The sequence below is a fragment of the Peromyscus maniculatus genome, chromosome 6, assembly GCF_049852395.1.
Source record: "Peromyscus maniculatus bairdii isolate BWxNUB_F1_BW_parent chromosome 6, HU_Pman_BW_mat_3.1, whole genome shotgun sequence".
In the NCBI taxonomy this organism is placed as follows: domain Eukaryota; kingdom Metazoa; phylum Chordata; class Mammalia; order Rodentia; family Cricetidae; genus Peromyscus; species Peromyscus maniculatus.
Genome location: NC_134857.1, coordinates 47,703,221 through 47,716,881, shown reverse-complemented (window position 1 = coordinate 47,716,881; position 13,661 = coordinate 47,703,221). Strand labels below are relative to the sequence as shown.

The 13,661-nt window shown below is 40.6% G+C and overlaps 1 protein-coding gene across 6 annotated transcripts in view; it reads left to right on the top strand.

Annotated features, from left to right (window-relative positions):
• The first annotated feature begins 12,122 nt into the window (after nt 1-12,122).
• The window catches only part of Veph1 (ventricular zone expressed PH domain containing 1), a 228,359-nt gene continuing 226,820 nt past the window's right edge, over nt 12,123-13,661 (top strand). For 4 of the 6 annotated variants that reach the window (XM_006972627.4, XM_076574200.1, XM_076574203.1 and 1 more), the window contains exon 1: nt 12,124-12,454. The gene's annotated coding sequence lies outside the window, so the exon portion shown is untranslated. Of the gene's footprint in view, nt 12,455-13,661 lie in introns of all 6 variants that reach the window. The other 2 variants (XM_076574202.1, XM_076574204.1) reach the window with 2 other exon arrangements.

The following is a 13,661-nucleotide window of genomic DNA, read 5'->3' as shown; positions in this document are numbered from 1 at the left end:
GAAAACATACCTAACATTACTATAAGTTTGATTGCTATACATGACTAGTCACTAACCTATCTTTCTTTATTATCCTAAATAGCTTTCAAGGACTAAAGCTTTACATTACATTTTTTAATGAGCTGCATAGGTATAATACCTTCAACAAGAGTAGAGACATATATACAGTATAAAAAATACTTAAATTTGTATCAATGTACAAAAATCCATACCAATGTAAAATATTTGAGACTAGTGGTCATTCAAAAGTAGACTCAACAATCCACCCTTTTATTTCACCATTTCTGTACTATATCCCCCCTTTTTTCATTCAGAAAGAGATCCCTGAATCTAATCTTTGTTCAGTGTTTTTCTTGACCATGAACAACAACTTGTAACCAGTCTCCCCTAAACTATGACAAACATCCATAACCCATAGAATGAACAAAAACCACCCACCCTACCTCTTAGAAATGTGGGCATCATGTTCTCTAGAATGCTTTCTGTTACCTTGGAGCAACAGCATCTTTAGGGGTCCTGAGAAAATTGGGATAATAGTCAAATCCTGGGAGAGCTAACTGTATGATTTTTGTATTGTTTGGTCTCTGTGTGATGGGAGAATGTAGAGCTTATCTGAAGTCTTGACTGGATAGCTGTGAGGCTGGACCATCTCAGCTAGCAGCTTTGAAGTTGTTCTGGATACAATATTTTGAGGAAACTGCAACACAGGCATTTTGAGAGGCTGGATCACCTGGGCTATTTGTCTTGTCTTAATTGGTGTCTGGTCTTTTTTTTTTCCCTGAAAACACACAAACTTTTAAAGGTAACATATATATCTGCATTAACACAGGTATGGAATGTGTAGTGTGTACACGTCAGCTAAAGATGATTTTTTTGTTTTATGTTTGAGCAGGTAAAATGCATCTGTCAACTTTATCAGTCCATTTGGACTATATTAACAAACCTCTATCCATGTCATATGAAAGAATGGCATGTAATAATAAAGCATGAGGATTCTGTAACCAACACGATTTATCTTATTTCATCCCGTCTCAGAGCTGTTCCCATATTGAGGTATCAGCATATATGTCATTTGTCCTGTAGTCTGTCTTGGCTTTTTCTCTCATGTCTGTAGCCAAGATCCTCAGGAGATCTCCCCTGGTCAAATCTGATCTCCATTAATTTTGAAGAGAACCACAACTTTTTGCTTCCTGTGGAAACAAAGGCAAAACCTCTCCTCCAACACAGCACATTGTCTGATTTCCATTTTGAAGCCAAGACATTTCCCAAGTATATAGGCTGGTTTAATTCAGCAGTCCCTTTCATAATCCAGTGTCTCTCAGCAGCTATTTTTTTTGTACATCAGCATTTAAAAAATTCAAAGTCAACAAAGCACCATACAGGATCCAGTATTTCCCATCTTTACATGGCTTATTTTTTTTTATAAATTACTTTACTCTCTCTTTAAAGGCTTCATTATTTTAAACTATTTTTTTCTATGACTGTCTATTCCCCTTTTTCTTTCTTTTTTATTTTTTTCTTCAGCAACTAAACACATTTTTTAAATCTACTATACCTTTTTAGAGGTTTTCTGTATCTGGACCTGGCTTTCCTACAAGTCTGCAGCATTCTTTAACCACGTGAGACAAATCTTAAACATGGCTCTGGCAGCTGACCCCAACCTCTCTGTTCTCTGAGAGCCTACCCTTATCCTGGCACTTTTACTGCCCCAGCTCTGGGAAGCTGTTATGTCCACGATCCTGCAGGCATTTTTACCTAGCACACTAGCTGCTCAAGTGCTCTGCTGTACAGCAGGGCCTCTTAAAAAAGCCACACCTCTCTATGCTGAGCCTACCCAAAAGACGACTTCCTCGGGCCCTATGTGGATATTTGAGCCACCACATTGATTGCTGTAAGTAATGAGTTTTCTCTGTCCTGCCGGCAGCTCCAGAATAATGACATATAGACTTATTAATTATGAAAGCTGGGTCTATAGCTTAGGTTTGTTCCTAACTAGCTCTTATAACTTAAATTAACCCATTTATATTAATCTATGTTCTATCACGTGGTATTACCTCTCTTCTATCATACACCTCCTGTTTCCTCTCTGTCTCTCTTGATATCTCCCCCTTTCTACTTCCCAGGGTTCTCTCTTGTCTTCAGAAGTCCTGCCTTACTTCTTCCTGCCTAGCTATTGGTCACTCAGCTCTTTATTAAACCAATCAGAAGGCGCCTTAGCAAGGACACATCTTAAGAGTATAAACAAATATTCTGCAACAGTGTACTACATGCCATTTTCATCAGTTCAAGGAATTCCTAAATTTTTGACTTCTTCAATGATCCACTATTTGTTCAAAACTATGTTGTTCCATCTCTATGTGTCTATATACGTGCAACTTCTGAAGTTTTTCCTGTTGGCTTTTAGTTTCAGTGCATCATCATCATATAATATACAGGATATGATTTTAGGCTTTTTAATTTGCTTACTTGATATGTTATTCAATATATGGTTTGTTTTAGAGAAAGCTTCACGTGCTGATGAATGAGTATATGTTCTGTGGGTGTTGAATGGGGTATTATATAAATTTCTAAGTCCATTTGATATGAATGTATATAAAATGTATAAGTATCCATTTACATAATTCATAAATAGTTTAACATGTTTCTTTGTTGATGCCTTTTTAAACTAAATGATCTGTCTTTTATGAGAGTGGGAACATTAAAATCCCTCAATATTTATTAGAACTCATCTCTCCTTTTAGTAGTGTTTATTTTATAATATTGAGTGCTCCAAATTGTCTATAGATTAGCAATTGTTGTGTCTTCTTGATTAATTAATCCCAAGATTATGATATAGTTATCTTATTTAGTTCTTACTGGTTTTGGCTAAAAGTACAATTTGTTGAATATAAGTATGAATATTCCTGTTTGGGGATTCCATTTGCTTGGAATATCATCTTTCCATCCTTGCACTGACAATGGTGGGATTGTTCTTTGTTGTTGTGGTGGTGGTGGTGGTTTTGTTGTTGTTGTTTGCTTTTTAGTTGTATTGTTTTTGTTTTACCAGTAATATGAGTTTCTTATAGACATCATAATGTTGGGTCTTCTTTTTTCTTTGAAACTACTCAACTATTCTCTGTTGTTGCTTTTTCCTCTTTTGGGGGCCCACCACCCAGCTCCCAAATAAACCACACACAGAGACTTATTAACTATAAATGCCTGGCTTTAGCTTGGCTTGTTTCTTGTCAACTTTTTTATTTAAAACTTATCCCATCTATCTTTCACCTCTGAGCCTTTACCTTTCTCTATTTCTGTATACCTTTTCTTTGCTTCTTATTCCACATCTGGCTATGTAGCTGGGTGGCTGGCCCTTGAAGTCCTCCTCTCCTTGTTCTCTTGCTCTTTCTCCTTTTCCTTCCAGATTTCTCCTTCTAGTTATTATCTCTGCCTGCCAGCCCCGCCTATCCTTTCTTCTGCCTTGCTATTGGCTGTTTTGCTCTTTATTAGACCATCAAGTGTAACACAGCTTCACAGAGTTAAACAAATGTAACATAAAAGAATGCAACACATTTTTGCATCATTAAACAAATGTTCCACAGCATAAACAAATGTAACACATCTTAAAATAATATTCCACAGCAGTTCTCTGTTTTTAATTGAATAGCTAAGTTACTGTTGAAAGTTACAAACTTTTTCTTGTCATTTTGTTGATTTTTTTTCTGGTTATTTTGAGTGACTTTTGTCCAGTTCTTCTTTTTTGTTCGTCTTTATAGCTTGATAATATTTTATTCATTTATATTTCTCATCTGTGTATCTACTCTTCTAGTGGGATTTATACTTCTGCATGCTACCATGATGGGAATTGTCTTTCTTCCTCTTCTGGATAGAGGACTCCCTTAATCATCCTTTAAAAGGCTTGTCTAGTGATTATGAATTCCCTTGGTTTTTGTTTGTTTAGGGGGTATTTATTTCTTCTTTCTTTATAAATTAGAACCTTTCTGGTACAGTTATTTTCAAGACTTGAGATTGTATCATTCCAAGTCTTCCTGATCTAGTAGCTGAGAAATCACTGCTAGCCTAATGTGATTACCCCAGACTGTGATTCATTGATTTTCTTTTGGGGATTTTAATTCTTCTTCAGATGTGACTGCTGAGATTTATTTGAGACTTGATTCTCTTGGGTTCTATAAATTTCTTGTATATTGACCTCATGTCTTTCCCAAAATTATGGAAGTTTTCTTCTGTTGTTTCATTTAGTATGTTTTCAATGTCCTTAGCCTTTATTTCACCCCTTTTTGGATGTACTAATGATAAAAAAAAATGCTTGTTGATTTAATGGTATCCTGAAGATCTAAAGTCTGTCTGAATGTGATATTTTTGGAAGTTCTGTCTTCAAGCCCATATAGTCTTTTTTTTTTCCTGCTTGATCAAGTCTATTGTCTTGTGCTTTCAACTTTTATTTCACTTATTACCCTTTTTATTTCCAAGTTTCCTGTTTTGCTCTATTTCAAAGTCTCTTTGCTGGACTTCTACTCATACCTGTTGTCAGACTTTCCTTTGGGCTGTTGGCTCACAAATAATGAGATGGAGACTTATTATCAATTGTGAAAGCTCAGCCTTAGCTTAGGTTTGTCCCACTAGCTCTTATAACTTAAATAAAGCTGCTATTATTAATCTATATTTTACAGTGTGGCTTTTACTTTTCTTTTATTCTGTATGTCTGACTCTTTTCATGTCTTGTTGGCAACTCCACTGGTCCTCAGTTATCTCCTCCTACTTCCTCTTTCTGCCCAGAAGTCCCACCTATACATCCTGCCTAGCTATTGGCCATTCAGCTTATTATTACACCAATCACAGTGATACATTATCACACAGTGAACAAATACCCAACAACACATACACTGTGGTTTCTTAATTAAATTTAGCTATTTATTTGTATTCTCCTAGATCCCATTGAGCTTTTAAAAAGACAATTCTTTTGAATCATTTATCATACATTTCATCTGTTTTAACATCTTTGAAATTAGTTATTAGAAAGTTGTGATCATTAAAAGCAGTCACATTACCCTACTTATTTTTTCTGTACTCCTCCAGTGAGCTTTGTGCATCTGGTAGAATGGCTATATCTAACAGTTTCATGGGATAGATTTCTCAGTGAGCAGCTTCCACTTGAAAATGTACCGTCAGATATCAGTCTATTATACACTAAGTTGATTTCAGTTGGACTCCATGATGTTTGCTTTTTTATTGTGATTAGTAAGTTTTAGCCTAGTTTATATGGAGATATCCATGTTTTGTTTCTGCAGGTCTCACAGGAGTGGAAACACTCCAGCAGTTGAGGCAGGCATGGTATAGACAGGCATGTTTGAGGTGCACCCTGTGTGGTTACCTCTACAATGGAAATGGTGGCTCCTATTGGGTGATGGACTCCTCAGTTGCCACTGATGTTCATGTTGCTTGGAAGGCGTTCTAGTGCTGGCCCTGCTGACAGCCATGAAAGACTTGAAGCCCCTATCTCTGACTAGATCCAGGAAAGATCAAGGTGATTCACAAGGAGAAGCACATTAACCACAGAAATTACAGCTCCCTCTCTGTAACTTCTGCTTATTTTGAGAGCATTTTATTCTATTCTTATTCATCTATGCCATCCGATGGTTTACTGTATTGATAAGAGCTTACTGTATTGATATGCTTTCTTCACATCCAGTCTTATCAACAGCCTATGACCAAAGGTGTATGAAGACAACATGTGGTGTAGACTCTCATGAGTGTGGTGGCTGCAGAAGTTTTGTTGGTCCTCCCTGCTATTATCGTGAGCATCTCCACACAAGCACAGCACCTCAGGCCTCCTCAGCCATGTGCCTCACTTGATGCACTTAGGACTTGTCTCCTCTCCAATTATTTCAGCCATAGTGTCCACTGCAGCATTGAGCAGGAGTGAGTTGTAACTAGGAGGAATGATCCTTCTCAGTGGGAGTGGTCCTGAGAGTGAGCCAGAGTGGAACGTGTCAGGCACAGGGCAAAGTTTCCCTCCAGATCTTCTTAGATTTTGTGCCCCAGGGACAGGGAAGAACCCAGAGACCTATGTTACATGGCTGACTAAGTACTGGCACTTACATGAAACCACACATGATGTGTTATGCCCCTGGTCTCAAAGGCAGGGTTGTAAGGCTATCTTGAATTTAATTCTGAATATTATGTTGCCTCTTTAAAAGTAATTTTACTACATGTGGGGGTTTCCTCAGGATAATGTTGTCTAATATATTCTAATGACCTTTGCATATATTAAAGGAGTTGATCTAAATGGATTTTCCATGGCTTGCTCTTTTCACTCAATATTACGATTTTACTATTAACATAAGTTAATGTGTATTCTTAGCTAGTTTGTGTCAGAGTCATTGTACCCAGCCACATCTGGTTCATAAGACATCCAGCTGCTAAGTCATGCAATGTGGTGGGCGCTCCCAGAGATGGGATTCCAAATTCAGACAGTAGGTTCTTTACTCAAGATGGCTCCTGGCTACAGCACAATGGGTGCTGGTTGAAAAATGTAAATTCCACTTCAAAAACTCAGTTCCATGAATATTTTAGGTTAGGTCTATAACAGGCTGCAGGGCTGGAAGAGCTGCAGAACTCTCCATCACCTTGATTGCCAGTATCCACGCTGACACGGTGCCCTCTTCCATCTTACTCGTCCATTGGGTGCAGAGCCAGGGTGGCAGGTGGTAGGATATTTCGTTTCCCTCACTACTGTTGTCTCCATCTCTGGATCCTACAAGGTTTCCACTTTTCTCCTATTGATTTCCAGAATTCTCCAGGATCACGCATCTTAATACTCAGCTGTAGAACTGTTGCTGTGTGTCTTTGTGCAGGAACAGATGAATGTGGCTGCCTCTATTCCCAATCTTGAAGAGCTCTTTATTACAGTTTTCTTTTCATATTGACACAGTGAAAGAGATGCCCACTCTTTTATCCCTGGTATTGGTGATTTGTGGCTTATCTCTGTTTTTACAATTGTCTGGCTAGCAACTTTTTCCTCACAAAAGTAAATTCTGTCCTTTTGACTCTGCTGCTACCAAGAAAACTAGAAATTTATATTGTTTTACAAATTGAATTGAAAAATCGCTACATCTTACTCCAGGGATTTCTTTGCTGTTTTGTATATTCCTTTCTGCATAAGAATTGTTTTTAGCGTCATTATTATTTTATTGGTGCATTTATGCAGAAATCCCTTATGAGCTTTTTTAATTGAATTCTTCCTTTGTTCTAATAGTAAACCAGAGGTAGAGATACACAAATGAACTAAATCCGGGCCCTTCTCCTTGAGGACTGGTCAGCTACTGGGAGAGAATGAGATTGTTCAGATGAGCAGAGGCCCTTAGAGACAAAGGAAACATGATCAAACTGTACCTGACGTGGATTTTTCTCCAGAAGGGAGAAGGCAGGGTTTCTGCCTATGGAGTGGTGGCACAGAGTGCTTCTTGTTGAGAGGACAGCAAGAGAAAGGAAGAGGCTGAAGAGAAGATGATGGCCACGTCACCAGCACGTGTCTCTTAGTTACAAGCTACAGAAGCATCTCTTGTCTAACTAAACTGCAATGACTCTTATTAAAAGGACAATAGGAGTTTGCATAATTGTTAGGAGGACTAGACATCAACATTTGATAAGAGCAGGCTCGTGAGGAAGCTGCTGCTCCAGGTTCTGAGGAACACCACCACCACTGCCTTGGCCCGGTGAGTGACAGTGCAGAACCTGGGACTTGACTCAGGAACCATGCCTGACCATAAACCTTGCAGGTTTCTCTCCCAGTCAGTGACAGCCCAGTGTCTGCACAGCTGCTCATTTTCAGACTGTTTGCTTCTAGTCACAGTCTTGCCTGGAGAGCCATCCTGAGCTTAAGTTGACTTCTGCTTCGTCCAAGTTGATTCAACAACTTAGATTCACACCGTGTGTCAGACACCATCCAAAACTCCATGGAGCAACTGAAAGATATAATCTCTGCCTTCTAAAGTTTGTGTTTGTGTGTGTGTGTGTGTGTGTGTGTGTGTAGGTCAGAGGTCAATCTCAAGTGTTGTCTAATTTTTGAGACACTGTCTCTTATTTGTCCTGGGACTCACTGTTTATGCCAGGTTGCCTGGCCAGTCAGCATGGGTGGGGTTCTACCAATCTGGACATCCCTAGGTCTGTGATTACAACCGTGCACCATCTCACCCGGCTCTTTTCCATGGGTTGTAGGAAACAACCTCACAGCAAGCACCAATATTAACCACGGTGTACATTTCAGAAGGAGCTGTGAAGGGGAAGGGAGAAAAACAGAGGTGGAGAGGGAGAGGGGGGGGAGGAAGAGAAGGGGAAAAGGGAGAGAGAGAGTATGAGAGCGATGTGTATGGTAACTATTCACATGACATAGACCAGGAGGCAGAGAAACGAAGCTGAAAACCTGAGCAGGGTAGGCATAACCTTCAAAGACCCTCCGCTAGAGGCCCACTCACTACCTCCTACAGGCTCCACAGCCTTCCAAACAGTGCCGCAAGCTGGGAGCCAGGCTGTCAAAACATGAGGTTGTGTTCATGGTTCATGTGTCCAGGTTCAAGACCCAAGCAGGAGTAAACCAATGGACCTCTAGGGAGAGCCTCCTGAGACGGAGGCAGCAGCAAGGGCAGAGGCCTCTTTGGAACAGCAAAGACATTTATACAACTTTAGTGTAGCTACCAAAAGCAAAAGGGATAAGGGATGCTGATGGTGTGGAGGAAGGGGAAGCCACAGCAGACATGGGTTTTCACATCACTGAATGGAACCTTGGGCATGTGGGCACTCGTGTATGGAAGATGGAGGTCAACTGAGGTGTTGTCCACTCTGTTTCTGAGATGGAAAGACTTTCCAAGGCAAAGGAGGTCAGTTATGACTTCTGGTTTAATAGGATCATTCAGAAGCACCCAGACATGTTAACACTTCGATATCACAACACAACTTTTCACCTAAAATTCATGCTTGAGGGTCACGTACTAGAGTTACAAAAAAATGAAAATTGCAGGGATGAAGAAATGGCTCAGCAGTTAAGAACACTTGCTGTTCTTGCAGAGGACCCAAGTTTGGTTCCCAGACCCCACAATGGGCAGCTTACAAAGACCTGTAACTCCAGCTCCTAGGAATCCAACACCCTCTATGGCCTCCTCAGGTATGTACATATACACATACAGAAATATATACATATTTACAACTTCTTAATTCAAAATAAACCTTTTTTTAAAAAAAAAAAGTCACAAAACAAAATGCTTTGGGTAAGTTTACTATTGTGCATTGGTCTGCATTTATAAATATCCTTGGCACCATGTGGCTGCTAAGGATCTTGCAAGAGAATAATCAAGTGTGTTGGTTGAGCTGAGTTCATACCTAGAAGCATTGCTTGGGAATTCTTTCCAGGTTCCCTGCAGTTTCGGAAGAGTTCTTTTCTGTGTGTCTATAGGAATGAGGGCCCTGATTTCTTGTTAGCTTTTGATGAAACTACCCTTAGCTCCTAGAGGCCACCCCTAGCTCCTAGTACCATGTGTTTTTCCACATGGACAATTAATTCTCTGAACCAGAAAGGAGAACATTTAGGCTGGGTCTGGCAGCATGATGGTGTCTTAGATAAGAAGGGAGCCACAGGAATAACGTTCTAGCCTCCTGGTAATGCTCTATGTGTGAGAAGCAAGTCACAGACCCTGCCGTGCTCAAGGAGGGAAAACCACACTACTGCTCTAGAGCACACAGACTAGCCAACGTCACTGAGGGTCACTTTAGGAGCTGTCAGTCCCAGATCATGAGAAATATTAAGCATCTAAAATAGAGAGACCTTGTGAAAAACCCTATCTCAGGATGCCGACGGGGCAAGGACAGAGAGGAATGTAGGGTGGTCCTCTACTTTCCCATCTGATTGCCTGGTAAGTAGAACAGGCTTTTCACACAGAGAGAAACTATGTGGAGTGAATAATGAGACTTCTCCAATTGGGTGGTAAACAGTATTACTTTTGCCATCATATATTTATTAATTTTTTCATTTATTTTACATACCGACCACGGTTTCCCCTCCCTCCTCCTGCCTCCTATCTACCCGCCACCATCCACTTCTCTGTCTCCGTTCAGAAAGGGGTAGGCCTCCCATGGGCATCAACAAAGCATTAGCCATCATACATTTATGAAAATACTCCTTATTATAGTGAAACAAACTAAATAGGCCTTAGCCACACAGCCTTATTCCCCAATTCTTAAAAAGCTTGGTGGCCACAGTTTGATCCCCATGCAATTTTGCTGAGCTAAAAATGGAGTCTTGGAATATTTTTGCACTTCTGTGACTACAATGTACTCTACTTGCGCTGGGAGATTGAACACAGAAATGGTGTACTTGGCAAAATGTAAAAACAAACAAAAATCAAGTTTATTTAGCCCAGGCAAGGTGGCACATGCCTGTAATCCTATTGACTTATCCTACTGAGGCTAGAGGATCTTCATGAGTTCAAGGCCAAGCTTAGCTATATAGAGTTATCGATGCTTATATGTACTTCACCAGCTTAAGGTTACCTTAGCATTTACCTGGTTTTGTTTATTTGTTTTGTTGGGTTTGGGTTGGTTTTGTTTTTGGGTTTTTTGTTTTGTTTTGTTCTGTTTTGTGTGTGGGGGGGGACATTGTAAAGGAAGTATCTTCTTCTTGCTTTATGGTTTAGAGATAATGTTTTTGTGTTTTTTGTTTTTGTTTATTTTCAAGTTATGCAAGAGTAGAGGAAAAAGTAGAGACAGAGCAAACTCTGTAAAACCAAACAAATTGATAAAAACTGCATGCATGGAAGACTCACGATTAGATATATTTGGGTTCACATCAGGCACTATCATTTTAGTCTGGGAGGTTGAGTGGAACTACCAGAGAAGTGGGATGTTCAGAAAAACTAATTTTAAAACCCGATGTAAGGTACACCGAGTAACTGCATTCCTTTCAAAGCCTTTCCTCGCCAACAGATTGTCAGCGAAGGGCCTTGGCTGTCTACTAATGCTTAAGGTGTGCTCTCTCAAGAGTCTACCTGCAAACCTAGGTCAGGTTGACTGTCAGGCAGAATTTTTCTCCCCAGCAGAAAAGCTAAGCCAAAATCACTATATGACAAGAGCAGTATGACTTGGTATCTTCTTGTCATCAAAACCTGCAACAAAGATAATTCCCGCTGAGATCACAGGTTTACATTTGTTTTCTGATTGACTCAGAAGAGTCTATAAGCCTTCCGTAAATCAGTCACTGTGATCAGGGCAATGCAGTCACCAAGATCAAAGAACCCATCTTGTGTATGTATGGGCATCAACTCTACCCAAAGAATAACAGGAAGACTGAGTGCAATTCTGATTAGAATGAGGGTGGTAAACAGGAGAAAGGGACCCACACTGAGTGTGGCTTTTGTATTCGTGGCAGGATAATTGCCAAAGACATAACAATATTTTTGGCTGTGTACCTCACACCTCCCTTTCCTCCTCTGCTTTGCTCCCATGCATTCACCCTATTTGGCGGAAAGCTCCAGAAAGACTCAGAAATAGTCTATGTAGGCCAAAACCTTGGATCAATGCAGGAAGGAAGCCCTTTTCATACCTGTTAGGGGAGAGAAGATTCTCCACATGTTATCAGTCCTCTGGGTACCACCAATTAATTTATGCAGTGGAGGTTTTGAAGAGCATTCTCCTTAAAAGAGGGAGATCTATGGAGACATGAGGCAGCTTGTAAGGAATCCCCTACACATGAGGCCTGAGAAAGTTCCATATTTAGAAGGTAAAGAAAACGAGCTAGCACTTTCAATGGACACGAGGAGAAACCCTGTTGCCTTGGAGAAATCCCTGGGACTGCTAGGGATGCTCCAGCCAATTAATCAGTGTTTCACTAGCAATGCTGATAGTTGTGTAATTGGACGGCTGCACCTTCAGACGCATTTTCTTTGCAATATAGTGTTTTTCTCCTATCATATTTGGCTTAAATACCATCTCATTCCATGACCCCGTCTCTCCCCACCCCTTTTCCCTCAAGTCCATTATAAAGGCCCCACATCTGATATTAACCTAAAACTTCCTTGATTCTTTAAAGTGAGTTACTCATTGACAGAGCCTAAATTACTGCTTGGTAGCAAATCCAATCCTTTCACACTACCAATTGGCTCGGAGGAGCTGCTGTAAATCTACTAAGGAAATAAGCGGAGCTTGGTGCCAATTGTTAGATCTACGCAGAAGTTCGGAAAAACGGAGGAAAGTTACTCATTGGCCTGATCCCGCTCGGTGAGTCCACAGGAGGGACTCTCGTGCAGAGCCAGCTTGACAACACACAGGGAGGTGCCAACAGCCACGGACAGGGCAGGCAGGCGCTGCGCGGGGCTGCCTCTGAGCACGGTCCTGGGTCCCCGCGGAAGCGCTCTAAGGATCAAGCATTTGCCTTCTGTTACCTGCACCTGCCAGGGTCCTGTGTTAGGAGGTATGCCCGTCTTCTTTCCTGTCCTTTTGTTCGGCAGAAACAAAAGCCAAGCAGAGTAAAGGCCAGAAACTGCAGGGAGGCGAGAATGGAGGGGGCCCTGGGAAGTAGAGCAGAGAAACTTCCGAGGGCTGGCTGATTATGCAGATGAAATGCAGTTAGGAGCTGTGTGTGTGTGTGTGTGTGTGTGTGTGTGTGTGTGTGTGTGTGTGTGTGTGTGTGTGTGTGACGACATATGTGTACAGTTTAGTTTTTAGGGTATGGACGTCCGCTTTTCTGTGGGTTACTAAAACACGTCTCTAAACCACTAGGGCCAGGTAATGGTGCTAGACTCCTAGTGTGTACTTTATTGTTTTTCTCCATAACTGTGGTCTCCTTTTCACACATTCGTTCACCTTAGGAAGCTCTTGCCATGAGCAGAGGAACTGTCCCTGCTATTACCTTCGCAGAAAGCTAAGTAGCATCACTCCAAAGTCAGTGGGTTGAACACTTCCTCACCGGTGCTGTTCATCATTGCTGCTGGGTGTACCTTAGAAATCATGATCTATTCTAACCACTTCTTTGTTCTCTCAAATGCAAATTCAAATCAGCATAATGATCAACAGTCGGGCTCCACGGAATCCATTTTTTAAAGATTGTAAAGGTAGGAAATCGTTTGAATTGTTCGTCAGCAGTAATATTGGGAATTTAAATGAAACAATCATATGCTCAACACTGTGTGCTCTTCACGTTTTGAGAATTTGGGCATGTTTCCTGAAAAAAATTAGCCAAACAGAATTTGAATTCAGACTTTGAAAACCAAGATACATGTTGTTCTAGAGAAAATATGACCTGCCAAGTCAAAAGTGGCAGGTGAAAAAGCTTATGTAGGCAAACTATGAAATCGTCCTGAAAGACCACTGAATTCTCAGCTTATCAAGTTTGTTAGATTTGATATGCTGCCTCTCATCGCCCATAAAGGGAAACACTTCTTCTCCATTTGTGTTCAAAACTTGCAATTTGTGTTTAAAATGACATGTTTTGAGCTTTTGACTAAAGAGATGACCAAACTTACATTTGTATGTTCTTATAAGAAGCTTGCTACAAATTTGGAGTTAGGAATTCTGACAAAATCCCTGAGGTCTGAGTCTCTGAGAATTGTTTGAGCTAATCTAGCATTGGCAGTTTCTGGTACAAGTGAAATGTAGCAACATGCCAAGCCAAGGGACCC